Raw genomic sequence first — 27627 nt, forward strand, 5'->3', positions numbered from 1 at the left:
TTTCTCTATAACTTCATTCAAGCAGTTTAGTCTTTTTAAAAATGTTTTATTTATTTTTGAGAGAGAGTGCGCAAGAGGGGGAGAGGGGTAGAAAGAGAGAGGACAGAGGATCGAAACCGGCTCTGCACTGTCAGCAGTGAGCCAAATGTGGGGCTCGAACTCAGTAACTGTGAGATCACGACCTGAGCAGAAGTCAAACACTCAACCAACTGAGCCACCCAGGTGCCCTGCAATTTGGTCTTTTTGATGGCCTTTGAAAATGGCCACTTAAAAATAGTCTTAGGAGAAAGATTAAAGATCCTCTTCTCCAAAATGATATCACTCAAGCACTTTGTGCACTATGAAAGTCCAACATTAAAAACACAGTCTCACTGGATAAACATATTTTCTGAAAGATTTAATTGCTATTCTACTCAGATAAAGAAAATAACCATAGTTAATTTTTACATCTTCAAAAATGTATGATTTTCCAATGGCGCATTATACGTCAAGTACAATAAAAGGGCATTAACAAAAACCACTTACACTAAAACCTGATTCATGCTTTCACATAATATTTATGGCATTCTACTTTTATGAGTGCATTCACAGTTTGTGAATCTTTAAAAAGCCTCTTTAAATACCCCATTTTAGGACCGCATTTTATCTTCCTAGTTTGGGCACAATAGTCTTAATTATGTCTGATGTACATGCTGCTGGACAAGGCTCCCTTTTATAGCCTCCATGTGTAAATTGTGATCATGCTTGCAGTCCTGACAGGTGGTACATACCAATAGCAGCAATAACACTGGCGAGGAACAAGCTTGGTCCTGTCGTGTAGTATGCATCTTCAAGTGTAATAATAATCATTTGCAAATGATAACATTATTTATAAAAAATTACTTGATATTTACCACATATGAAGCTGTTCATTCAGCGTTCAGAACAATCCCATGCATTAGCAAATGTTATCAGCATCCACAGATGAAAAATATAAGCCCATGAGAAATTAAATAACTTATCCAAATATCTAGGTTAGGAAGGGGGAAAGCAGAGATCTGAACCCCACTATTCTTCTTCCAGCATTTATTTGCTTCATCACCATGCAATACAGACCACCTGAGGGAGAGTACATGGGGGCTAAGTGATTCGTGTCACTTGCTGTAGAGCTAGACATGGAATGTCCTCTATTTTTTTTTTTTTTTTTTGATATCAGAAGCTAGTGCCTGACTTTTTAAATTCCTCCATTATGAGTCACTGTCTTCTGGAATTATCTCCTATAAATATCATGATCTGCCCAGGAACCTTACAGTGTGAACTTTATACTGCTGAAGTTTCAATCCCTGACCTAAAAGGAAATCTTTATTCAAGAAATGGATCCTGGTGTTCTGTTAGCTCAGAGCTCCCCTAGATGACTAACACTAAGTCTTTCTTAACTGCTGAACTGAACAGTTAAGTGACAGAAGGTTGCACAGAAGGTAAATATTCTTTGAGATGTAAGCCTAAATTAGGAAGGAACGGGTAGGATTGATCATGAATGGGTGCCTACATTTGATAATCTCTTCATTTAGGTGTCCTGTGGAGAGATGTTGGCAGGGACTCCAGTTAAAAAAGGGAGGGGTCACTCTTCTAGGCAGAAATAATGACAACTAAGCATCTGATATTCCATGGTCCCTTGGATTTCTTCCACACTCAAAGACTGAACTAATCTCTCTGTCAACTCCAGTGTGGTAATTTACAACTTAACACTCTAAGGCCGTATTTCTATCCCCTTCCCCATAATTGACCCCTCAATCATCAGGCTGGCCTCCTCTCCTGGGTAATCTGGGTACAGAGGTTCCACTTATCTCACCTTCAAAGGGGCAGTCACATTGACTGCACTTGATACATTCATAAGATGTCAGTCCAAAGCACAGGGTCATCTGAATGGGACTTAAACTTGAGATCTACTTATTTTGGTAGACTAGCATCTGTCTGGCAGTAGTCTCTAAACTGTAGTGTTTGCTCTTCAGGATCCATTAAGAACATTGGTATAAGAAGGAAAAAGAATGGTTTTGACATTAGAAATACTTCTCAACCACATTTAATTTTTGGAAATATTTTGAAATAATTATCTTGGATTTATTTTTCTTTTTTATCACAATGATACATGCTATAACACAGAAATTATATTGGCCATAAATGTGGAGCCACACAATAAATAGTAGAGAAATTAGGGGCTTTAGGATTTATATAATTTAATCTTCTCTTTACAGGTGTGTAAACTGAGGCCTAGAGAGTTTATATGCTCAGTCCAAGGTCACATGACTAACTAATTGTAGTTTCTTGTAGTATTTCCTAAGACCCAAAGAGGTGGAAATACCCACTAAACTCTTTTCCTCTTTGAACTTTTAATTACTTCTATTTCTCTGTTTTATCATATCCCAACATATTCTTCAATCCTTCCAATTAAAGGGATAAGGGGAAAGGTGGAGACAAGGATAGGAGCAAGAATACATTAACATATATTAAGATAATTTACACCAAATCAAAAACTTACATTCAATTCATCAGGGTAGTTTCCCAGAGCAAATCACAGAATTTTCCCCTAAGTAATTATGAAACAGGTTAAAGGAATAAGGAGTCTAGTCATTCATCGATTCCTGATTTTTATTCCCAGACTTATCACTCCCCAGGATGAGAGGTTTGAGAGAAAAGATACATTTGTAAAATGACTGGAATAATTTTACCCACCTCAGGGATTCAGTGAGTGTTTAATACCATAAAGGGCTCAGAGATAGTCAGATGAAAGGTGCTTTAGAAAGCATACATGATTACTGGATTAGAATTTCAGAGAGTGAGAAAGGAATCTTTTGTGTTGACAGGGTTTTTTTTTTCTTATTCTTTTTTGCAGTCCTATAGTGGCTTATTTTTTTTTTCCTATAAATTTTTTCAATTTCAGATCATGTCCTTGACTAGGTACTGCTCTCATGAGAGGGAATGTGTGTTGGTGTAAACCGTCTACCTCCCTTTTGAATTTTTTTTTCCAGTATGCATTTTAGCCTCTTTGAATGTTCAGGGCTAATTTTCCTCATTTTCCATGGTTATGATGTTTATAAAGTAAAATGGAATTACCTGGAGATACTGTTCTCTAACACAGTATTTATTACATGTCACAGAGTTGTACACACACATACACACACACATACACATGTGCACACACGTACACACATACACACATACACACCTTCCTGTATTGAATTGTTTGGAAACAAGACCAATTTTGTTTTATTCTCCAAAGGTTGCCATCATATCATTAATCTCTCTCAGCCCTTAAAAATGGCCTTTTGCCATAATCCGTCAGAAAACAAGATATAGACCATTTACTTTAAATACCTAAAAATAAAAATGCTGAATCAAATGATCACACACACACATACACACACACAGACACGCTATCTAAGGTATTTTCTATAGTTAGAAATATCTGTGCATTGGGTAGGGAGGAGCAATAGAATTTGCAGTTTATTGAGAGTGAAATGTTTTATTACATTCATTGTAAAATGTTCTTTGCTATTAAAGTAAGGAGTGCTAATTAATAATCCTGCAGAATTGTAGAGCAGCCTTTGAACTACAAAAATAAATTCTTAATCCTTTGTAGTGGAATTCTCCTTTTTCTTTCTCTCTCCCTCCCTCCTTTTATGCCTTCCTCTTTCCTTTCTAGAAATATTTATCATAATAGGAACTGTGCAAGGGCCTGTGTTTATGGTGGTATTTCAATTCAGCCAATCATAGTAGAATAATCTTATGGATTCTACAACAAATGAACATCAACATATCTTTTGGTATGAAAAGACTGAGGATAACACCATTCCAAAATCTGTAAGCCTTGTTTTACTTCACATAGGATATTTTCCCTATGAGTCATGAGCATCGTACCTAGTACACTTGAACTTTACAAGCCTTATGAAGCTATCTGTGGCCTAAAACTGAAATATATTGGCTCCCAAATGAAATTAAAATGACAAAATCAAAATTAATTAAATTTAGTTAAATATCCACTGAATACCAAATTTAGCATTATGTCAACTGATGAACTGCTATGCCAGTCAACTTTTTCTGCACTTATATGTGAATTAGATATTTATATAACTCTTAACAATATATAACAATAAACAAAATCAGATCTTTACATAACTCAAAATAATATATAGCTCTTAACAATATAACTCTTAACAATTATATAACCCTTAATAATATATAACTCTTAACAGTTTATATAACTCAATATTTATATAACTCTTAACTATATATGTATATAGTTATATAAGAGTTATATATATTTATATGTGTTATATGTATGTATGTATGTGTGTGTATACACACATACATATATATGTATGTATATGTATACACACACACATACAGGGAGAGAGAGAGAGAGAGAGAGAGATTGAGAAAGATACAGACCTAGAGGGGTGGGGCTTTTTGCAAAGAAGCTTTCTAGGAATAATCTTAAAGTCTTAAAGTGCCCTTTTCCAAAAAAATGACTTTATTTTTCAGACAACTTCATAATAATGGCAAATGAGATTTGATGTATATGTGTCATATATTTACAAATAGTTAGCAGTTAACAGTATGGGGGTGGACGTTATTTTACCATGCACAGTAACTTTGTGATGTGTTAGCTATTTTTGCTGTGTTGAATGCATTTCTTCCTGCTTTCTCTCTCTACTAAAAAGTTGCTGTGAGCCGACTTTTGTTCCATTATACCTTGGTGCATTCACGGACTCCTCCTTCAAAACTATTGCCAGGTGTTAGCATCTTCCCTGAGTAATTTCAGGCATTTTCCTTTGAATGAAAATGGCTCACTTGGAAGGTTGTGAAAGGCATATCCATGTGGAATTGAGAGGATTTTGTGTTGCGATGTGGTGAGAAGACTTGCCAGAAATTGCCCGTTTCAGGCTGATGATGCAAAACTAGACATCTGTTAAATTAACATCTACCTAACGTTTTGCCTTCAGTCAAATGCATTTTTAAAAAAATTAAATCTCTCCCACTCTCTCCCGCTTTCTTTTTTTTTTCCACTGTCAAAACAATCTGTCACAAGATATTTAATTTCTGTGTAATGGGTTACTTAAAGAAACCAGCATATGGTGCAGTGAAAGTACCTAGCTACAAGTTACAGGCGATGGTGCACACTGCTTCAGGAGGTGTCTCCTGAAGTGTATTGCACCCAGCATAGATTTTATCATGGTGCTAGATTCTGTTGGCTTTGATTTTCATTATTGTCAGAGTCTCTTGCCTTTTAGGATTAGAATATTAGTATAAATATTCTTGTTCCACCAAGGACTCAAAAGTTGTTTTTTGTTTTGATTAAGTGGTGGTCAGTTTATGGGTATAACAGTTTCAAGGAGGGAGAAAGTGTAACCTCATTATACACAATGCTTTACACACCCCTGCTTGTGTCCAAGCACTTGTTAGTAGTCCCAAGGTGACCGGTAGCCTGCTGTTTGCTCTGGAAGGGCTGATCTTTGACACAGTGACAACACTCGAGACACCATGCTGAACAAGGGCATCCCTGCTGGTCATAGTAATTTCTACATGGGGAATAACCTCGTGATATAGTGGAGATGCCCTATTTAGGGAAAAAGATTCTAAAGTCACTGTCACATGGAAAGCAAAAATTAAGCATGATCAAAATTGCCTATAAAAATCCCTTGAGCCATCTATAAGGTACAGTACAAATGGTTGTGTGGGTACCTACTTATATAGTAATGCACACACGTTTATGTATGATAAAGCATAAAGTGCTTATTAATTCAACAGATAGTGTTCACTATATGCCAGGTACTTTTCTAGGCCCTGGGAATGATATGGTGAGCAAAAAATACAAGATTTCTGCTCTCAATCTGCTCATATCCCCATGAGAAAAACACAATAAACACATAAGAAATAAGCAATCTGTAAGTAAAATATAAGGTTATAGACTATTTTATCAATCTATCAGTCTATCTACCTGTAAGCAATAAACATATGTATAAACATATATCTTTTAAAATAAATTAATCCATGAATCAATAATCAGGATATAAGTTTACAGGTTATTTTATCTGACTATAAGAATTAAATCTCTGTGGAGCTATAAATAATATCTAAATTAACGCATTAAATATGTTTTCAGATTATTTAACCTATCTATCTATCTATACTTCTTATCAAGGCCAGTCATTAATTTTGTACAAGTTAATGGTTGCACAATCCTACTCTGTTGTGTACCTTCTTTGATGGGAAAAATGTTTGTTTCTATGACATACAAAAGGCCCCCAGCTTGTTCTTCATCAGAACTGCTAATAATAATCACTGGAGAGCTGGTTTACAAGTAAGGGCTCCCAAGTAAGGTTTGACCTCTGGGCCATTGGTAAGGGAACAGGAGGATGGGGCAAACCTCCCTCAAGCAAAGGACAGAAAGCCTCAGCTCCTTGCCACTTGCTCTCTGATTATTCATTCAGTGAACTGCTATGTGGGGGGCTTTCTAGGGAGAACAAGAATGATATGATACCTGCAATAAATTACTTTAGTTTATTACTTATTAATTCAAATTCTCAAGTGCCCTAGAAAGTATCTCTAGGCCATTGTTAGTGCAAAGCTATCAGAAATGAACATGCTAGGCAAGGTGACAAAATCCTTGGTCTACTTGTACCAAATAGCTTGGGATAACTGTGTCATTAATCAGAACCTGATAAAGTCCTAAAGTTCAAAAACATATAGACTGAAGTATACATTAGACAGAGCCAAAAAATACAATAGTTCTTTTTAGCTCAATGGGAAATTTCAGTTGTCACATTTAGCATTATTTTCAAGAATTATAATTCTTTCATATAATTTTTATTGTGATTCCCTGGAGCCTGTCATATTGGTCTTTGATTAGAAAGCACTGGTTAGACAAGAACCTGTCTCTTAATTATAAAGAACAAATTGATGGTCACCAGAGAGGAGGTGGGCGGGGGGGGATGGGTGAAATAGGTGATAGGGATTAAGGAGTACACTTGTCATGATGAGCCCTGGGTGACGTATGAAAGTGTTGAATCACTATATTGTATACCTGAAACTAATAAACTAATATAATACTGTATGTTAACTAAAATTAAAAACAAAAAATATATATAAAAGCACTACTTAGAAATCCACCATATTTAGCTAAAGCTGAATGCCATTGAGATTATTAAGAACCAAAGATGGACTCTTATGCCCCATGAAATAACAGGGTGGGGGGCATGTAACATTGGCATAATAGCCTTGTAACTCATAGTCCCATTGGTGGAGTTAACTGCTTCAGGCAGGTAAGATGACTTGTGTATTCCATAAATATTTTGTGTACAGGACTGAGATTCCTTCTCCTACTGTCTTTAAGAAGATCAAAACTGATAGAGAAATAAGAGAATTATATTCTTAAACATCCTAATACCATAGCCCCTGTGGTGTCATGATATTCACTGGTTTGGTGAATACTTAGTAAACACCAACTAGTTGCCAAGCACAATGATAGATGTTGGTGTGCAATGGTAAGTCAAGAATGAATGAATGAATGAATGAATGAGGTATGGTTCCTGCTTCATGGAACAGAATTACAGTCTAGTAGAGAAACAAAACATTGTTCAAATAAGCAACAATTAAAAATATAATTACAAACTGAGGAAAAATGCTTTGAGAACCAGAAACATTTTAGAGAACACATATCTGAGGAAGCTGACCAAACTTGATTGGGTTGGACATTTCTCTTAGGAATGAGTCATGAGCTGAAAACTAAAGAATGGAGGGTGAACTATATGAGGAGTAGGGAAGAACATTTCAGACACACAAAACAGCATGAGCATTGGCCCAGAGGTCAGGGAATTCAGGGCACCCAAGAGCCGAAAGCGGGCTGGTGTGGCAGGAACACAGCTGGGGGAAAGTGGTGTGAACTGGGCTGGGGGGCAGGCAGGAACTGAAACACTGGCTACCCATATCAGTAAATAATCCTGATTTCCAAAAGCAAACTCTGAATATATTAGCAGATGTAGAAGAACATGGAAGCACTTTGAGCTCACTGACCCTCACATAGTGCCCAGATCCAGTTGCCAGTTTTGTGTGGGGCGATGAGAGAAGGAGATGGGAACCAGGAGCTCGGTGTTCATTATGAACTAGAGTGGTAGATAATGAAACATTTAAGAAATGTTAAAGGGATCATGGACATCATATGTGATGAAAAAAAGATTGGGGGTGGGGACTGGAATAAGCTTTCAGGATCAGCATGCCTTCTGCACAGCTGAACAGTGCCTGGCTAATTTCCCTTTCTAATGAGACCAGCACAAAATCCATCCATTTAGGCTATTCAGCTTTTAGGTAAATGTACCAAGCTGTTGGGGTAGAGGGGAAAGAGGAGTTGACATTGATGGATGGAGTTAAATACCAGAACCCCCTCCTTCACACAGACTTTCTAAAGCAGTATTGTGACCGAAAGGCCTGGAAGATTCCAGGTGGGCAGGGCAGGCTGGACAGAGCCCAACTGTCTCCCTCAGAGGGGGAGGAGAACGGCAAGATGGGGCATCCTTCTGTCAGAATGGAAGGATCCTCTTTAGATCTGGCAACAGCGTGGTACATGGGGGGCATGAGTTCCTCAGACAGGGTTTACTTCTCCTCAGAAGAGCTCCTGGGGATTACTCAATGGAACAGATGGGCTTTCCCCTGACGTAATTTGATTTTTTGTTTAAAATTACTACCAGAGCAGTATCCATTTCCTCACTTACTTCTGTGGGTACTACCCTCTGACTTTTTGGAAATAAATTGTTATTTATCTTGACTCTCAAACAGATGACATTGCTCTGGACCTGCCTTGAAAGTGGCTAAATTGAAGTAAGGAAGGTTACCATTTCTTTAGTCAGTAGCTGGATGTGTTACACTCCAAACATAAAAGATATTAACCAAATCAAACTCCTTGAAAAACTTGAACATATGTGTTTTTAAAAGGAGTGATGATTATTTTCCATTAATTTTATGATGGTTGTTCTTATCAGATGCTTGGAGTCAATGACCTCACTATACAGTTGTCATTATTCAAATGAATCCAATGGCCAAAGAGATTGGGGGTTACAGCATTGTTACCATGGGAGATGTAGCATTAGCAGGTACATTCAGGGCTGAGGATACTCAGCTGTGGATGAGAGGCACTTAGAATGTTTTTAATTCTTAGAACAAGCCTAGGATATTAACAGTGTTATTTGCATTTTACATTTCAGGAAACTGAGGCACAGAGCACTAAAATAGTTTGCCCAAGGTCACTAAACTGGTAAATAGAACAGCTGGGATTCAGATCCAGGCAGCCTGGCTCCGAAGGAAGCCTGTGTTCCTAATCACTATATTACCAAGAAGTGGATTGGGTTTGAGAGGGTAGCAGAGATAAGAAACTCAAAAGTGGTTGTTTATTTTCAAAGGAACTTCTATCATTCTCTGTTTCTCCTCCTCCTCCTCCTCCAACCTGTTCCAACTACTCAGAAAAGACAGATGCTTAGGGGGGAGTGTGAGTAGCAGAGCAAATAAAATCCTTCTAAATTATTATTTTTTAATTTAAGAATTAAAAACACAAAATTCCCTCTTCCCTTTCTCCCTCAGCACATAGACGTGTGTTTGCACGTGCACACACACACACACACACACACACACACACACACACACATTTCAAGTGACACTTGAAAAAGGTTCTGTGGTTTTCTCTACTTTCTCAGAGTCACATAATTTGGAGTTGGCTATGGCAATCAAATATACAAACAGCTCTCTGGAAGATTCCTACAGTTCAGGCATTAAAAGTAATTTTCACAATTGAATTTTTTTTAAAAACCATCTCAGAAATACTGACCCAAAGTGCACCTTGGTGTTTAAAATTTGAAGAACACTATGGATCCTGGATGTTCTCTTTCTCTTTTCTTTTGCCTATTTACATATTATATATATATTTTTAAATTCACATTCAATATATTGCATTTAATTCAGACTCAAATGGCCATTCTGATGTCTGTCAAACTTTGGAAAGGCATCTTACTTGTAACTTACTGTTTTCTCCTCACTGATTTGCTTTTTGGACAATAAATGGAGTCATTTTCTGCTTCGTACTTGGAGATTCAGCCTTCTGTCCTTAGGGTGATTGCTGGGATGAAAGTAGCCACCTTATGTCATTACCTCTAAGGATAGGGGGGAAAGAATGTTTAAGTCAGCTGGCTTATTCTTTTCCAACATCTCCAAGAAAAAGCTCCTCCATTTTGCTACTAAGGAGAATAAATCTTTCCTTGACCTATTGGATATCAGTAACTTCCCGAATCAGCAAACATGGTGGATTCCAATCTGACTGTCTTTTGGTTGTAGCAACTAAATTCCAGGCCTGCTGGAGTGCACAAAGGCACGCAGCATCTTCTGAATAGGAGCGTGAACTAGCCTTTTCAAATTCCTTAAAGGGAAAAAGAAACTTCAAGGACATGTTTGCAAAAAGAGGACGGAAAAGAAAGGAATCTTGCTACTCGCATTTCAATCTGCAGAATTGTTTCTGAAATCCTATGTTTGGGGAACCCCTAATGGCTAAACTTACACAAGCAGAAAGAAAATAAAATGTCCTTATTCAATTTTCTATGAACATATTTAAAATTTTCCCTTTCTCCTGTCTCCATGTCTCAGACTTCGAGTCATTTTGCTTCTCTCATCTGTTTCCAACTCAGTTGAGTTACAACCAATCAGATATGAGGAAAATTAGATTTTAATGGAATATTTGATTTTCATTGCTTAATTGATTTAATTGCAAGTTTCTATTTCAGACTGGTAGAAATGCAAAGATTTTCAGTCAAATGTAGAAAAGCTCCCATTTTTCTGTGTTCTACAATGACAAAGTTATTAATTCAATGTTAGCCTGGATTCAAAAACTTTAGAGGAAGAAAATAACTGGTATCTTTCCGAGTTGTTATTCTTAGTCTATATTTTAGTTTTTCTTTCATGCATACATACTCCATATAAAATCCTGTGTTTATTTGTGTTGATTTTCATCTTTGTGTATGAATTTTTGTTTATCGGGGGAACAATAGATGTGTATCTATATATACCTATACATTATTTTCAGGGGCCATTCATGCAACAAAATATTTCATTTCATTGCTGGCAAGCAGAAGGACAGGTAAGGGTAGTAGTTCTCAAGCTACCACGGTGAGTGGACCTTTCCAAGTGCTCTTGTACCAGCCTTGACGAATGGATCCTACTCTGTGTTTGTGCCTGCAATGTCTACTGGTTGTCTAGGTTTAGTAACCAATGGGAGTTCAGCATACATCCCCCATCTTTTGGTCATAATCCCTATTTTAGGCCACCATGTTGATCACAGCCTGGTTATCTCCATGCCTTTCCACGGTACAGGCACAGCCCTGCATCTCTACACAATCCCTGATTTCCTAAACCCTTTATCATACCAATTCTTGCAGGATCACATTTCTTTTTTTGACATGCTAAGTTTTCAATTTTTAAACCCCTATCAGTTGGGGGAAAGTTAAGATTTTTCTAATCATTCTGAGAAAAGCGTGTGTGTGTACACAAACCACTGGCATATAAACATTTAATTATGGACGATCTGTATTTGAATTTCCTATCAGGTACCTTGTATACTTGTCAGTCTCTTTAATTGGAATATAATTTTTCATATATGAAAATCTTAGCCTATTGTGTGCTAATTTTTTAATAATCATCCTTATTATGATGATTATCATGATGCCTATTTTTACAGAGATGTCTCTCCAAAGGTAGGAAAACCAAAGGCCTGGACTTTGGAAACATATTACTTGCATGAGAAACACTGCTCTGTTGCTCACTAATTGTGGAATATTAGGTAATTGGTTTGACCTCCCTGGCATTTGTTTTCCTCATCTGTAAAATGGAAATAATAATAAGACCTCACTCACAAGGCCATGTGTGGATCCAACAAGATAATAGATTTAGAGTGCTTAGAAGCTTGCCAAGCATATAGTAAAGCACTTAATAAGTGCTATGAATACTACTGAAGTCATAATATGTGCCAGATACAAGACCAAGAAGTTTACATGATTTATTTGTTTAGTCCAGTCATATTCCTCTGAGGGTGATTGTTTATTCCAGAGGACATCAGCCAATGTCTAGAGACATTTTGGATTCCCAAAACTGAGCGGGGGGTGGGGGGTGCTACTGGCATCTAGTGGACAGAGGCCAGAGATGCTGTTAAATATCATACAATGAAGAGGACAGCAACCTGCAACAAAGAATTATCTGGCCTATGATATTAATAGCAATGAGATTGAAAATCCCTGATTTAATACATGAGTTGGGAATTATTAATATTATGCTCCTTTTACAGAAGAGGAAATATGAAGCTTGGAAAAAGTATAACTTTTTATACCGTAGGTCCAATGTATCCAACCACTATGCAACAGCCTTTTGGAGCAGAAGGGTTTATTTTATTTTTAGGATGACTATGTACAGACTTTCTAAAAAACCCCAAAACAGAACCCTTGAGTGTTTTGTGGAAGAAAGACAGTTAAGGGATGGGCTCAGGCCAGTCAGAACAGACAGTGTCCAGATTATAGTATCAGAGCACTAGAAACCCCCTCCTGTACCGAGCCCTACCCCTCTCACATTGCTGGATCATTGGTGTAGGATACAGGAGCTAGCCTGGGTGGCTGGTGTGGTAGTGGCCACTCCCAAGCTGGGGCAGGCTTTGTCTGCCAGTAGTCACAGAAGTATATTTTCGTATTTTAACAACTGGTTTGGTCAGCCTTGAGAAGCACTTCAAATATATAATTTCACAGCTATCATTGCTTAAGATGAGGCCAAGTTAAAACTGTGAAAAGTGAGATTATCTAAAGAGAAAATATTGAGTAAATATCTGTATAGGCAGTAGTAGATATGGCAAAAAAAATCATAAAGGTGTGACACAAATGACTCATGAATAGGAAATTCTTGATCCTAGCTGACCCTTGAGGACAGGGGTGACAGAAAGTTCCTCTACAGATCCCAGAGTCTGACACATAGCAGGTGCTCAGGAAATCCATGCTTAAAAATGAATGAACCTAAGTTCACAGTCTTACTCCAGCAATACGATGCAGTCTGAATGGTTGTGAGACCTCTAACTTCAAATACAATCTTTTCCCACTTTATAGCTGAGTTATAGCAATAATTAGGTGGTTCCAGTTCTTAGCCTCTCAGCCTTTGCTTTAATATGGCTCCTCTCTATACCCCAGTGAATCATTTTTCTCTTGTTTCCCCCTGAAATGTGAATGGAAAATTAGCTGTGTTCAGAGTCAAGTGGCTCAAAATTGTCCCCTTCCTTATGACTTATGGTCAAATCCAGATGTCATAATGCAGTATGTGATCTGCAGTGGTCACTGGGGTCTGGGCGAAGAGGTCACAACCACAAATGGAGATCAGTTCCTAAACCATTTCTTTGTGAATGTTTTTTTTTTTAATTTTTTTAATGCTTATCTATTTTTGAGAGAGACACAGAGAGAGAGAGAGAGAGTAGAGAGCACAAGCTGGGAGGGGCAAAGAGAAAGGGAGACACAGAATCTGAAGCAGACTCCAGTCTTTGAGCTGTCAGCACAGAGCCCAACATGGGGCTAGAACCCACTAGCCATGAGATCATGACCTGAGCCAAAGTCGGATGCTTAACTGACTGAGCCACCCAGGCGCCCCACTTTGTGAATGTTTATTACAGGATTCAGTTCTGTGTGTCTGAACACAACTAAATAAGTGGCAGTGTAGTTTCTAATCCTCATAACTATAATTTTAATTGTGACTTGCAATCAATTAAAAAATCTTTGTTTTTGGCTATATATATATATATATATATGCATATTTTCCTTTTGTGTAAGTTATTGGCAAGTTGCAGTAGTCATTCAAGTCACAATGTCTGAAGGGGAGATGAAAATATTTTTTATGTAGTTGACAGTAGAGTATGTTGGAAAGAGAAGCATTCTCTTCTGAAAGTACAAATTCGATCATAAGAATGTAATCTGTTTGGAGAAAGAAGTTATGTTTGATGGGTAGGTGTTTTCGTGCTTCAAATTAATATTTGTCCTTTAAAATGGCAGATGTTTAGCTGTGTATGTGGGCAGTCAACATGAGTAGGCATGCCATCGGTGTTCCAAATGAAGTGGGAGAGACAAGTGTGGCTGTCACGGCCAAGGCAATCCCCACCGCCCCCTCCTACCCCTTCCACTCTGTGGTGATGATTTCTTGGCATGTCACATACAAACTGTTGGGCCTCACTTCTCAAATGAATCGAAGCTACATTTCCTAGCACAATAGAGACTCCCTGCTCAAAGTGCGGTCCTCAGACCAGCTGCATCGTTGCCTACAAGCTGGTTAGAAATAAGAATCTCAAGCCCTCATCCATACCTACGGAATCTGAACCTGCATTTTAATAAGACCCCAGATGATTCCTGTGCACACTGAGGTCTGAGAAACACTGATCCATAACACTCTGACCTCTGATCTCTTTTCAATAGCTCTTACCACATGTTTTTCTTATTTATTTCTGTATTATACTTTCTATTTTGTATACTTTACTTGAGGCAAGCATTGTCTTATTTTTTAGACCTTTTTAGTTTGTAGGTGAATTTCCTAAATATAGTGGTGCTTAATCAACTCCTAAATTTAATTTAGATACTCAGATTATAACCACAAGGAGAATAGGCAACTGAGAAAGGGAAGAGAGGCTGATGCATGGACCTCTGGCTTTATGCATACTTGACTGTTCCACTTTCCAGCTTGGGAGTCTTGGGCAAATTATTTAACTCCTCTAAGCCTCCGTTCCCTTAACTGTAAAATGCAGACTATAATAACTATCTCATAGGTTTGTTTTAAGGATCAAATGAGATCAAACATATAAAGCAATTAGCATAGTGCTAATTAGTTCATAGTGAGTTCTCAGTACCTGTTAGCTACTATTATATTAATTATCACTTAAGGCAGTAAATTCTATACATTTCAGAATCCCAGAAAGACTCCCCATCACCACCACTTTTTCAGTTAACCTTGCAGTTCTCAACTGGGATTGATTTTGCTCTCCAGGGAATATATGGCAATATCTGGAGACATTTGATTTTCATGAATGGTGAGGGGTGGCAGTACCATTGGCTTTTAGATGGGAGAGGCCAGGGATATAGCTAAATATCGTACAGTGCACAAGGCAGTCCTGACAGCAAAAGCATGATTGGGCCCAAAATGTCAAGAGTGCCAATGTTGAGAAACCCTTTATTACCCACAGAGGGAGTGAGGTAATCAAATTAACCATTATTCTTAAGTATTTAGGTACCTCAATATCTTTATTCTTTCAACTATTAATGTTGATCTACATTGTCAAAATTAATTGATGAGTAACCCAGTCATTTCCTTTGGAACAGAACCACATTCTGAAAAAGCTGATGCAGTCTGATTAACCTATTAAAGGTCATAAAACAATAACAATTACATCGCACATTTCGTTCTTTAATATCAAAGAGAGCTAAGTTCTTTGAAATGTAAAACATCATAAGTGAAAGAATAGTGCCTGCAATTTCCCCAGGAGCACAAGGTCATTGTATAAATAACACTGCTTCTCCTATTAATTTTACTTCATTTTGGGATATGCAGGAGACAACAATTGTTGGGGAGAGAAAAGAGGCCAAAGAAGGCTGGACTCTTGCTGCCTGTGACTGAGATCAGGCAGTGTGGCTATGGCCCACAGTTCAAATTAGATGCTCTAGAAACAGAACAAAAGAAATGCCCCTACAGTTGGTAGAAAGATCAAGCCTGAAATTCATCTCTCTTGTTTCCTGAAGAAATCAGAGATGCTACAAGAGAATATATTAATTTCCCAGGTACTACTTCAAAAATAAGGACGAGGAGGCGAGTGTTAGGCTCTATTCCTACTGTGAACAGATTAAGCAGACACCAATTTACACCTCATTGTTAAGAGTAACTCTTTTCCACAAGTGAGACCACATTTACATCTTTTGTAATTAAGCTAAAGGGATTTTGTTAAATGGCATTTCCCCCACCACAAATCATGAAGTAAATATTTTATGTTAAGTGGGATCAAATGCTGGAATATATACATGAGAACCACACACACACACACAAAAAAAAGGATACGGAAGCCCACCACTATCATCAGCCTCCTCATCTGCTGGGCTGGCATAATTGTTGTGCCTGTTGGTGTTTTGGTTTTGGAAAAGGCCAGGAATGACTAACTGAAGCAGTTAAAGAGAGGGTGGGTGGGGGATGGGGACTGGCTATGCAAAGGGTTGGATTTTGCCAGCTTCTCTGAAAACAGGAGCTGTGGCAGTGAGCTAACGCATGCTCCCAGATATTTGGGGGGCACCATCCATCAGCAGGAACGTGAAGCTGCAGTAGCATCCAACCATACATCTCCTGCACACTTTGCTTTTTGGCAATTTTCATTTTTAGGAAAATTGAACATAGAGAGCTGTATATTAAGAGCTCTAAGAGACCAGCATCCTTTATTCCCCGCACAAGAGAATCTAGTTGGGCAAAGAGGCATTTTTTCCCCTAACAATAGAGTTTGTATGGCTGCTATAAACAATACAATTACTGAGCCAGATAATAAATAATTGCAGAGCAACAGGGAAAATGAGGTGTGGGCAAGGAGGAAAATGGATGGTTTCAGATGAGATTTGCACAAAGATTGAGTCAGTGAGGTGAAGTGAAGTCATCCCAGGTCATGTCTGTTCTGCACTAACTAAGGTAAATTATTGGCCTCACACCTGTGCTGCAAGCTGGAGGCCACACTGCCAGCCCAGGCTGTGCCTTTGTGAGATGGACTTTTCACAAAGTGAGGTATTCAAAGGGAAGCCTGTGACTGGTGCTTGGCCAACTTTGTGATCAGTCAAAGCAGGTGCTAGCTTTTTAAGAAAATGGTGGCAAACCTTGTCATATATGCATTTATAGAGCATAAATACCAGTGCATCATGTCGCTGGACACCTGCCCCGGTCCTGTAACAGTGTTCTTCAGTGTATAATCTCTACCTTGGTATCCACATGAAAAGACAAAGCCTCAGATGCATTTCTTTTTATTTTTAGGCTTTTCCTGAGAAAGGTACAAGCACAACACAAACTTTGTCTTCTAAAAAAAGACAGGTTTACCCTTTGGATGCATCTTTCTCCTTGCACCACCTGCTTTTTCCATTCAAGCCCCTTTGGAGAGTCTCCTTTACTTTTCTTCTGCTCCTCCTTAGCCTTTCCAGGGTGGTTACTCTTATGCAGAGTCACCTCTCTTTGCTTTTCATTGCCGTTCTCAGTACCTGCTGAAGAGACTCCCAGGTAAAATATTTCCCAAATAACCTTCTTGACCTTCTCTTTCCTTTTACCACAGGCTACTCCTGTGCTCTATCAAGTGATGTTCCATAAATCTTTGTAAATTGCATCAACTGCGTTCACTTACAGACTCTACTCACTCTCAGTATTATCATTAAACATAGAAATCAATCTGTAGCTCTGGGCACCTTAACCCAGAAGGATTTATTTTGTAATTTAGCAAACAATTAATTAACCAATTCTGTGTACCAAGCATGCTTCTACGTGCTGGGAATCCACCATGAATCAAAGAGACAACTCTCTGCCCTCTTGGAGCTTATATTCTGATGAAACAATCAGGTGATAACCAAAATAAGCAAACTCTATAGTGATTTATTAGCATTAAGTGAATTCAGGAAAGAACAGAAAGGGGAATGGAGATCTTGGGATGACAGAGTAATGTGGTGTAAATAGGGTGATCAGATTAAGCATCCTTGAAAAAAGAAATGATGTTGTAGAAAATAGTCAGGATAGGCAAGAGAGTAATCCATGTTCACAAGGAAGAACATTCTAGGCAGAGGCATGCCGTAGCTGATGGGAAGAAAATGAGGGAGAAATAAGTACGATTTGAGATCTTGTAAACTGTGGGGAAGACAAAGCATGTCAGATATTTAGAACATTGGAAAGACTTTGGCTTTAATCCCGGGGAAGAGAAGGAGCTCTTGGAGGGTTTTGAGCAGAGGAATGAAATTATCTATCTGGTTTATGTTATAAAAAGAATCACCCTGATTGCAGAACTGAGAATAATCAGTAAATGGCCGTATCAGTTATTTATTACTAGATAACAAATTAGACCAAACCTTGGTGGCTTGAAACAAGTGTATTATTTCTCAAACTTCAGCATGTTTTCTGGGCATTTCTTATGCTGGGCTTGCCTGAGTTCACTTACATAGTTACATCCAGCTGCTAATTCAGGCTGGTCATGAGGAAATGATTGGGCCTCTCTCTCTCTCTTGTAGTCTTTTCTCCTCCTGGAGGCCAGACAAGGCTTTCTTTTATGGGGGTGGCTCCGTTCCAACAAGGCAGGTCCCAATTCACAAGTGCTTCTCATGCCTTTATTTGTATGGTGTTTGCTCATGTCCCATTGGCCAAAGCCAGTCATAAGGGCAATACCAAAGTCATTGTGGGAGAGGACTGCATAAGGATATGGACACACAAAGGTAGGACACATTAGAAGTTCTTAGTGTAGTGATCAGACCCAGAGGCCAAAAGCAGAAATCACAGAGAGCAATTAGGAAGCTCTACAATAATCCAGAAAAGAAATGATAATGGATAGCGCCAGAGTGATAACATTGGAAGTTTTAAGATTCTAAATATAGTTTGAAGGATAACCTTATTTTTATTCTCCTAAATCACTACGATAAGGCTATTAAGGTTCCAGGGATTGGTGATGTTCTTATTATGCATGAGATGACATCACAATAAAGTAAATGAGGACAGGGATAGGATTTTTTATTGCTAATAATTATTCAATGAGTTTTCTGAACAATTTTAAATTTAGTAATTCACTTAGTGCTGTAACTGTACACAGCACCCTGTCAATATCATCATCAGCTAATATTTATTGAGCATCCTCTGAATTCATGGTACTGCACTCACAGCAGCAGAGGTGAACTGCATTAATTCTTTCAGCCAATGCAGGATTATTGAGTGGTTTATTGCCTCAGTCTATTAGTTGTTGCCCCAGCAGCCTCAAGAAAAGCATTCAGCTTCCAGAATGCAATTCCTTGTTCCCTTGGAGTAGATTTAGCTTTAGTAGAACTTGAATGCATAAGGAAAGTATGCAGAATACTCTGTCTTTATCAGTATGCTAATGATTTTTAGTAATCTTTTTATTGGAAACTGGGAGGTATTAGTCCCATTTAATGGATGGAGAAGTAGAGGCAGACAGTGGTTAAATGATTTGGCTAAGGTCACATACTGAGATGGTGACAGATCTGGGATTGAAATACATAACTCTTTCTATTGCATTACACTGCCTCTCAGTGGTGCACGCTGTTCCCATTTCTGTCTCACACCAACACATAGTCATGAAAACTCCACCTTAAAAGATTTAACTGTCATCTGTGTTCTTCCATGGAATATATGACACAGTGTTCTTTGACATCTGCATAGCCTAATCACTGGAAAGTGGTTTGTTTGTTTGTGTTGAATTTTTTTTAAGCCCCTTATTAAAGGGGATTTGTCAGCTGTTAAAATCAACACTTTTTTGTGTTAGTTAAATTCTCGTCAGAAGTATGTTGTTGTTTTCAGGGTGCATCTAGAGATTTAGGAACCAGTACATAAAATAAACCATTTAATGGAGATCCCTACTTTCATTTCATTCTGGAAACTGTTATTCAATGGCAATTGTCTTTTGGGTTGATCATTCTTTTGGGGAGAGTTCTACCTTTTTTTAATGAAAAGAGTTAAATTTGGAGCTAAGAAAGACTTTGAGTGGAAGGGGACAGTTTACATGCAGAGTTTGCTTGTAAATCTTGAAAGTGGCACATTAGGTGTCACACACTCTGAGACACACTTAAGTGTGCACCCTCCAGAATGTGTGTTGTAAGTCCATCGAATTACATATTTTAGTGCATATCTCTTCCTAGCAGCTTCCAGAGCTTTTCAGATATTCAGCATCAGAAATTGCACTGTTTTATCCTGGATTTTACAAATAGCAACCAGATTATTGTAAAACAGAACTATCTGATAAGTAAGGTTGTGAATTGCTTTTGTGATTGTCATGGGTAAGAGTATTGGAAAAACTGGCAAAAAGTGCAGTACACTGGCTACTACGAAAAGAAAGCCTGCAAGAGTGAAAGTGTTTTTCTGATGAATACGTTCAAGGCTGTGATCATCGTGCAACTTCTGGTTGGATGCTTTCAAATGTTCCGTATTGAAAAACATCAGGAACAAGAACCAAATAGTCCACCAAAGCCTGTATTCAACTCAATGGAGAGGAACGTGAATTCTTACTTAGAGTTTCATTGAGGCCAACTCTATTCGGTCTACCATGGGAAGGAGAGGTTTGAGGTTCCCTTTTGATTTTCTTTCCATTTTTACTTTATGATTATGTGGCTGCTACTTTGGTTTTCACTTAAGTGGGGGGGGGGGGTGTTCAAATCACTACACAAAAGAGAAATGGAAAACAGACAAGATGACTTCTGTTCAGCAGACAAAATCCAAAATGCCAGAACATGGTAATTAATGTAAGCAATTTTATAAGCAAAATAATTTGTTTTAATTGGCTAAATAAGATATGATATAATTATAATATTCAATAAACTAATTTCAGAAAACTATATCACAAACCTTTTATCATATTATATACTCACTGCAATTTTGAAAACAGATATGAAAATGAACCTGAATTATCTCTTCTTTACAAGAAGGATACATTAAGGACTTTTGAAATGTTAGGGGTTATGTCTTTTTTTTTTCTTTCTGAAAAACAGCAATTTATGGACTATTCAAAGATTGAATCCCCAGTGAATGCAGATAGAAACACTATGAGGGTGAAAAATCTTCCTTTAAGAAAGCTCCTTTTGTTCAAGAATTAAGGCTTATGAGAGTTAAGGGTCTTCCACAGTGTTCTTTCCCATCATAACTCCCCAAGGAAGGACAAATCTCCCATAATAGATGAGTGTATAATTTAGCTTGGAATGACCCCATCGGTGAGACCCTATGGAGTTAAGAAACCTCTCTAAGGATTAGTTGTTGATGGGTGAACATAAGCTGACTTCAAACTAATGTATAAGTGATTGAGGAAAAATGGTATCCTTCCAAAAGACAGTTGCTAATTCTTCCTATTGTGAGAATCTCATTTTGTTGGAAGGAGTTAATTTTGACACTAATTTGAACACTGGTTGACTTTGAACATGTGCTCAAGTAAATAATGAATAGCCTTTCATACCATTAAGGGGTGGAAAAGGTAAAAAAAAAAATTTTGCATTTTTGTCACTACTCTAGCAGTGATCTAACAACAGTTTTCTGAAGGCCAGAGACTGTGTTATAAGCTCTTTCACATAATTTCTTAATGATAGAATTTTATACCTATGAATACTTTCAAAACAAACACCACACACACATGCACACACACACACGCATGCATGCAGTCAATGTACAAGATAGTACTCAAAGAAATACCAATATATATTATATTTTTTAAAAAAGTAAAGACAGTTCCTATAACCTTCAGGAAACTTAAAGTCTATGTGATGAAATAAGAGTGACCTATAGATATTAGAAGAATAACAATTCACCAACAGTATGAGATATCCAAAGGGAGGGCGAGATTAATTTGGAAAATTGTATGTAATAAAATGTCCCAGGCAATGGGTTCTTTTGAAATTCAAGAAAAGAGCATTTACTATGAGCTAATATAATTTAGAAAGGATTCTTTGAAGATGAGGAATTTTTATATTGAACAAAGGGTAGCATACATTTAACAAAACAAATTGCATGGGAAATAACAGATGGAGATAGCAAAATACAAAATATATTTGGATATATATAAACCAGTTGGGTGGGAATAAAAAAAAAATTGCTAGAAATGGATTAGGCAAAATCAGGAGGTGACTTTACTCATTCCTTATCAAATAAATATCTACTAAGCACCCACTGTATGCTAGGCACTGCTCTAGGTCCAAGGAATATAATAGTGAGCAAGAACATATCTGACTATATGAAGTTTGTGTGAATATCAAAAGACTAATACAAGACAATAAGCATTTTATCCCATTGATTATCCTATATGTGGCACGCAGGACATTTCTTAGTTCTTTCTTTTCACTTGTGTACAGACAGGCAGAGATCAAAAAAATAAGTGTGCATGTATATGTGTGCATGTGCACACATATACATGCATACATATCTTTTATGTATGTATATATCTCTATTAATAAACACATTCAACACGTTAAATATTCAGTAACATTGTTTATCACTATGTACATCAAAAAACGTGATATTGGTTGGCTGAATATTTTATCCTATTCCAAGTTGCCTTAGCATTGTGTAGGCTTAGCTAGGAGGAAAACAAATGAGAATATAATTGTTGCATTTATTTAAAAAGAAAGAATTAAGGGTGACTGAACACCTTGAGTATTTGAGTGGTTATTTCTGCTTTTCTGTGTAACCTTAAATAGATGACTTTCAGCTAATAACCTACACTTTTCCATGCGTGGAATGGGTGGCCTGAGGGGCCTATCCTCAAGCAGAATATAAATGCCAAGTATGAGGAACCAAATCAAATTGATGAGTATCACTTTCTTACAGCTTTTTTTGTGGAGGACATCATTCATTTCTGTCTGCATGCCTCATCCATGTGTAATGTTTATCTGCATGCTTCATTCATATGTAATGTTTATCTTTTCTATTATTTGGTATAATTATGAATTTTTTCATAGAAAGGATGATGAAGCCATTTCCTCAAACAACAGTGTAGCTGAATTTAAATATGGTTAAAAACTTGAATCCCCATGAGCACAGATGATCAAGCAGTCAACAAACATTTACTGACTAGGCAAGCTACTTTGTTTAACATTTATGGGAGATACTAAAGATGCAGAGATGGTTTTAAACATGAGTGTTGCCTTCACACAGTCTATGATCTAATTGGAAAAAATAGGGCACAAAACTTGAAAACCCAGATAATAAACCAAATACAGTATAGGCTAAATTGTCAATGATCACGTGGATAAAAATACCTAAAAGGTTGAAAGACAAAGGTTTAAATGTTGGCTTTGCCATTTGTTCCTTGCATGACATTGGGTAGTTAATTTTGTGGAACCTCAATTTCTTCTTCTGTAAATTGGTTCTAGTAGCAGCCATTTGGTGGGTTGTCATGAGGTTTAGAAATTAAAGGCAATGGATACATCTTTGTCATTTAATAAGCACTTATTATTAAATATTCTTTATTGTATAGATGCTGGCTGTATACTAGTTATTATGCTAATGGATTTACATTTATTAGTTAATTAAATCATCACAATATTTTTCAGATGAGAAGAGTGAAATTGAACAAGGGGAGGGATTTGATAGATGTCCCACAATCAGGAAGCAAATCTCAGGGTCAGGAGTTCAGTCTAGGAACAACTCAAAGCCAAGCTCCCACTTGTACATACAACCTTTCCTGGAATATTTAAGTAGCTACTATGATTAAAACAATTTCATCACTGTAAATTTCAGAAGGCCAAGAAAGTCTTTGTGTTGGACGTGGAACTTGTCCTTGTTCTGGATAAAGAGATGGATAAAGAGTTTAATGTGTTCTGATCAAAGAGAAGAGAATATTCTAAAGAGAACAAGGAATGGCCTGAGGCTCTGGAAAGGATGTGTATGGTCAGGCTGAGGGAGCCTAATGCTTCTGTGAAGAGGTGATACAATGAATGTTTACACGGATAGGTTGGTGTCAAACCACAGAGGTAATTGAATATGAGGGGAAAAAAAATCTGTACTTTGTCCTCTAAAGAATTGTGAAACTTTGGCCATCTTTTTCTTGTAAATAATATGTATTTAAAATGAGAAAAGATATCAGTTACATATTTTAAGAGGCCAGTAATTAATACTACAATCGCCAACAAGTAATATGATCATTTTATTATCAGCCCGACACACCTCCTTAATTGTTTTTCCTACAATTTTTTTCCTGCACACTCTTTGTTTCTTCAGATGATAATGGATTTCACTATCATTTTTTTTAACCTTTGATGGTTTTTAAGCTGATTCCTAAGATAATGAAATAAAACAGACTTTCAATTGACCAATCAATAACTATTGGGAATGGATGTCATTCAGAGTGGCATTTTAAGAAGGTTATTCTGGCTTGTGAAGGATGAATTGGGAGAATAAAAGAAAAGCCTCTTAAGATGGTTGTTTTCAGTAGCTGTGTCATGACAGTTCAGAGAAGCATCACAACTAATAAACTACTAATAGTAAAGAATTGGTTAGCCAAAGATTAGCTGTTTTATCCATTAGAGCAGATTCAAGGTCATCCCTAGAATAATGTCACCTTCTTTCGCTTAGATTCCAAGTGCTTTCTTGAGAAGGGGAAAGGCACTGGTGTAACAATTTAGTTTGGTCTTTGGCAGGACCTTAGAAGTGTCTGCAGGGGAGGGCGTACTGTGTTTCACCACCCTTTATGTATTGCAGGAGAGAAAAGCATGGAGAAGTGCTACATCATAAGGTTATTACCATAGTCCAGACCAAAGTACCCAGATTGAAAATGTACTAGAAGTCTGGAAATGAAATAATAACTCTAAGACACAGGAGTTGGGTGTGGTGCTATTTGATAGTTATTGATAATTGAATGATGAGAAAGAATGGAAAGAAAGGAGCTCTGGGTGACTCTAAAATGTATACATTTGTATGTGTACAAATGTATACAAATGTATAATACACTTGACACAGGTGAGTAAACTAGAACTATAGCTTGCTTTGAGAAGTGGGATCATGACTTTGGTTATAGAATTTGTTGAGTTTTAAGTGTATTATCCAAGTGGAAAGACCCAGAAGCAGTTTGATTAACTAGAACTTATAAGGAAGGTCAGAGAGGGAAGAAGTCTTCGAGAGTTGGCTATTTTGAGGTGCTACAATATCATCTATCTTAGCTATTAAAAAAATCTCAGAGCTCCTGGGTGGCTCAGTGATTTAAGTGCCCGATTCTTGGTTTTGGTTCAGGTCATGAATTCACAGTTTGTGGGTTTGAGCCCCACTTTTGGTTCTGCGCTGGCAGTGTGGAACTTTCTTGGGATTCTCTCTCCCTCCTTCTGTCTCTGCCCCTCCCCTGCTCAGGCGTTCTCTCTCTCTCTCTCTCTCTCTCTCTCTCTCTCTCTCTCTCTCTCTCAGAATAAAGAAACTTAAAAAAAATATATATCTTAGGAGGATTTCCTAATAGGAGGTAACATTTATGAAGCACTCGCTATGTGATAGGAACAGAACTCACAACAGCACATGTATTATTTATTCCCAGTGACAGCCCCATGAAGCAGGTATCATCATTACACCCATTTTAAGATAAAACAGCCACAGAAAGGCAAAATAACTTGGTCAAGGTCACACAGCAAGCAGGTGGTGGAACTGGGATTCAATCCCAGGCAACCTGGTTCCAAAAACTGAGCACTTAACCACTATATACTCACAGTGTAAACACATGAGCATAAAGCTGTCCCATGGGGAGATGTCTCGTAAAAAGTCATATTCTATTAAGAAATAATAACATGATTTGGGCCACCTTTGGCACCCTGTATAGCCCCCTCAACTCAAGATATCTTAAGAATAAATTACCTATATCCAACTGCAAGTGATGTCTACTCAGGGTACCTACCTCCTCACCAAGGAAATGGTAAAATAAACAACACTGACAGCCATTTATAGCTTTAAAAAAAATCTTTTCGGCACCTTGATTTGTTTTTATCTTTCCTTGACTACGTCTTTCTGATCCTATTCGATAAGCCGGGGGCCCCTCCCTGCTTTTATTACACTGAAATAGTTGTATTCTTGTAACAGAGTCTTTATTTTTATTGGCAGAAAATTCTCAGTCTGCTTACTCCCTTGTATAAAGTTAATTTTAACTATAGAACCTGTATCAATAATGTCATTTAAAGGAGGCTGCTTCCAATACACTGCAATGTCTGCAGAGAATTTTGGATTTACCAGGGCACCACTTCCCTAGTGACTCGCTGGCCCTGCAGCTTTCTTTCCCTGCTACATCTGAGCATTCTCTGTTCTCTGGCCAGCTGCCTTCTGTTCAGCCCCTGTGTGTTCTCCATTCTCTGCTCTGCCTTAATGATAAGTAGGGCTTCATCTTGATCGCTTTGCAGAGAGGGAGAGGGGGGGATTGTTACTTCTGTATTTGGGCCCAAGCTAAAAACATACCCTCCGATTGGCAAACCACAAAAACTATAACACTTCGAGTTTAATAAGATCAAGCAGTCCCTTTTTTGATACAACACCGTGGCCGGGGTGGAGAAAGGCCTTTTTCCTGGACCAGCTCTCTCTCTGTATCTGGTGGCTTACACAGGATCTTCAAAATATGAGTAGCCTAGAGTCCTTGGGTATGCTGGTGGGATACACAACAGTTGAAGTGAAATGACTGAGTGGGTTTTTATTTTTAGTTTTTCCAAAATAATAACTGTTATAAGTAGTACACATGGGATTTATTTTCCATTATTAGAATTGCTTAATATCAAAAATCTGGTCAGTCAAAAGCTTGGGTGTTTCCTCTTCCTGCTGGCTTACTACCACACTAGCTCAGGTTACTATGGAAAGCAAGCAGTTATTTTCACCAATAACTTACACCAAACACTTGACCTTGGAATCCATAATTTACATCCTTATAAAAGAGGTCACTTAGGGAATTTAACTGTGTAATCCTAGCCCCCATGTGGCAGATGACGAGTAGAAATGGAACAAAGCTGGTGAAACACCATTTGAAACAATTTGATGTAGGAAATCATTTCTTTTCGACTTTATTTTTAAAATGGAACCTACTTTAAAATGGTACGGGAAGGCAGAAGGATGCAGTAAAAGTCTATGGAAATAGTGACTCGAAAACTCTGTTCCAGGACTCAAGAAGGCAAGCCTGTTGTCACATTTGGAGGGAAACCAGAAAGAATTTAGGCTTTCACTTTCCTAATAGCCTCTTTTCCAACACCTTTCCTTCAAACATCTCGCCCTCCTTTCTATTTTGCCTTTATTAATAAAACTAATAGAGAGAAACCACCTTTCAAACTTTAACCAGGCAACATAGCTTTTGCAAGTGCTAATATTTTTGGTGTGGGCTTTTTCTTTTAAAGACAATTATCAAGACGAAGCATTTGTTTCTTCTTTTGTTTACCCATGGCAGTTTGTCAGCAGTTATGATAAGTAGAGTTCCATCTGCCAGTAAAACTACGTTGCAAATTGCCATAGAAATTAGCAGCTTTCATTTTTGACTACATAAATAAATATGTGAAATAAATTGCACATAAATGCATCCTAAAAATCACAGGTACACCGCACAGTTAAATACCAATCAGACAAAACCAGAGACACATTGCGATTATCTCAGTTTTCAAACCTGGAGGATACACGAATGTGTTTCTAAATGAGAGAGGCAGGGTATCATGCTCGCTGAGATAAAAACAGAAGCCGCCAGACACTGCACTGTGGCTTTATTCTCAGAATCCTTTGCCTGAAACCCGCTCTGTCTTTTCTCCGTGTTCGCTCCCTCTCTCTGTCTGTCTCTTTCTCTGTGTGTGTCTTTCTCCTTCTCTCCCTCTCTCTGCCTTCTTTCCCTCTCTCCCTCTCTCCCTCTCT

At 37.7% G+C, this 27627-nt stretch overlaps 1 protein-coding gene across 17 annotated transcripts in view; it reads left to right on the plus strand.

Annotated features, from left to right (window-relative positions):
* Positions 1-27627, plus strand: part of TENM2 (teneurin transmembrane protein 2) — a 1977383-nt gene that overhangs the window by 1283103 nt on the left and 666653 nt on the right. The window lies entirely within an intron of this gene.

Source organism: Neofelis nebulosa, chromosome 1 (assembly GCF_028018385.1).
Source record: "Neofelis nebulosa isolate mNeoNeb1 chromosome 1, mNeoNeb1.pri, whole genome shotgun sequence".
In the NCBI taxonomy this organism is placed as follows: Eukaryota; Metazoa; Chordata; class Mammalia; order Carnivora; family Felidae; genus Neofelis; species Neofelis nebulosa.